The sequence below is a fragment of the Alnus glutinosa genome, chromosome 1 (genome assembly GCF_958979055.1).
Source record: "Alnus glutinosa chromosome 1, dhAlnGlut1.1, whole genome shotgun sequence".
Classification (NCBI taxonomy): Eukaryota; Viridiplantae; Streptophyta; class Magnoliopsida; order Fagales; family Betulaceae; genus Alnus; species Alnus glutinosa.
The window spans coordinates 8,276,816-8,279,270 of record NC_084886.1 but is presented as its reverse complement, the minus strand read 5'-3'; the positions used below and the strand labels follow the sequence as shown (position 1 = coordinate 8,279,270).

General features: G+C 36.6%; 1 long non-coding RNA gene across 1 annotated transcript; it reads left to right on the top strand.

Moving 5' to 3' along the window:
• The first annotated feature begins 1,760 nt into the window (after positions 1 to 1,760).
• On the top strand, positions 1,761 to 2,455 carry LOC133858486 (uncharacterized). Its single transcript, XR_009898520.1, has 2 exons — positions 1,761 to 2,066; positions 2,237 to 2,455. It is a non-coding gene; the product is annotated as an uncharacterized LOC133858486 (long non-coding RNA).

Genomic DNA, 2,455 nt, shown 5'->3' with positions numbered 1-2,455 from the left:
TTACAAAAGTTGACATAATTAATCCGTTATAAAATATATGCCACATCAGTAGTATGTAATTATATTGTGACATGCACGTGCAGGGACAAAGGAGGGGGGTGGCCGGTAATAGGCCATGCCCTCCCCCCCCCCCCCCCCTCCAATTCTTAAGAATAAAAAAAATTTAAGATCAAAAACAAAATTTAGCTTATTGGCCTCTAGCAACAAAATTTTTGACCCTGCCAATAATAGTTTTTTGCTCTGTCCTTAAACACGTGTCATTTAGAATAAAAAAATTTAAAAAATAAATAATAAATATAATTTTTTTTAAAAAAAAAAAAAAACAAAAGACATTGGTCGAGCCACTCCATTTGGCCAAATTGTGGTGGCAGAACCACCACCACTCTGGCCTGCCTTTCAATAGTTAGTTCTCACATGCTTTATCATATCCATCTCTCTCCATTTCTCTTTGTCTAGCTCAGTTATTTCTTCGTACTTATTTAGTTTTCCCTTCATTGTTTGCTCCTCAGTATAAAACTTTCCCCAAACTAGATCTGATAGAAGTTAAAGGAGAGTAAGCAAAGAGGCCAGGAGTATAATTTTCTGAGTCTTTTCATTATGTAGTTTTCTCTAACCCCTCCCTTGTTCATGGACAATAAGTGTCAGTTTAATTAGTAGTCCATTTGTCACAAACCTGTCACAGTTTCTGCATTTTTCATCAAAAGAAACCCCTGGTGATTGGTTCCATTTTTCACACAAAAATAAAAAAGAAATGGAAGAATCATACAGCATTCGGATACCATAACTAGTTTTTCGTCTACATTTTGTTGTTTGTTCAACTTCTAGGTTTCGCCTTTCAACTTGTTTCAGGCGGCCAGTGGGATACCGTGATGGACCTTAATCATCACCCATGCAGTCTATCAATTTGGCCAATCAGAGGGCCACCCCTCTGTTTGTATTATTATCATTAATATTTAGGGTACGTTTTTAATATTTTTCTTTTAAAAAAAATTTATTGTAAGCGACACATGTCACAATATGATTGGTGCTATTATGACACATTAACGGATTTTGTCACCCTTGTTAACGACAACGACTTATTTGTTTTTTCGCTTATTCTCCGGAGGCCAGGTGTTTAGGCAATTTTTAAACCTCAATATATAGAGCTATTTGTCGATCACGATCCTAAAGCAAGGGACAATTTAACATTTTCCCCCTCTGTTTTAGTTAATATTATCCTTTGCTGGCCTACTAAAAAATATAATAATAAAAAAGAAAGGGAATAAAGTATCTAGGATTGCTCTTTTGCCAGTAGGATTTGGGAAATCGAACGAAGTTCTAACTATTCATAAAAGAGGCATTAATTCTGAAATTGATCAATCTTGGAAGCTTCCATTGCATCGCATATATGTGCCCTTTGTGATAGTACTCCACGCGCGTACACATTAGCCCTTGTTCTTCAGCATATACACTTGCAAAAGGAAACAGCTAGCGTGATAAGGTTATGCATGCAGAACATCACCCAAGACCCAACCATGCATAAAAGCATCAAATCGTGCTAGATATATACGTCAAGATATGCTAATCAATTGGTTACTGCTAATAATGTCAGGAAAAAATAATAATAATAATAATAAAAAGAATTACAAAACAAATTAATTAAAGCATCTGATGCTAAAGCCTTCAAGTGCTGTCGATCCGAGTGAGTTATTCCATTCTCTTCAAATCCCACCATCCTCTTGTCATCATCTTTTGCTGTCACTTTGTGATTCGAATTCCTCTACAACAGTCGTGGAAATCTGCTATAAAAGCAGTACGTTTTGGGAGGAGACAGCAGTCGAGGCGAGCGATTAAGTTACATATATAAACTTTCATTTTATATCTCGTTTAATTGTGTTAAGAGTATACTCTCTTTAATTACAACAATGGCATCAGTGAAGGGTGAAAAACCAGTAGGCACACAGCTGTTTGGGCAGGCCAAAAAGCAGGATCCTGCGCCCAAGGCTGGTGACAATGCCACCAAAGCTCCGGCATCCAAGTCGGGTGCAAAGAAGGCCGCACCAAAGCCTCAGGAACCTAAGAAAAAGGTATACATATAATATATATCTATATATATATATATTAAATCTCCACATACACACATTCATTTCCCATGCCATTCTTAACGTACAGCTTGTTATAACATGCATGCACGCATGAAAGGTACGTTCTGTAACACATATATATAATCATCCATGCTCATTGCTTTTATGTACAGGGAAAAGGAGGCAAATCAGCATCAAAGCACTAACCAAACTAGTTCAAAGCTGCGTGACAAAAGCAGCTACAAGAAGATCAAAGTTATATTTGTATAATAGTACTCATGATATTCCTATATATGGTTTAGTTAATTTGTATAATCATGGGAAATCGATATCTATGTACGTCAGCTGGTTAGGCATGGCGCCCTATTGAAATAACAACGATCTTCTTCTTC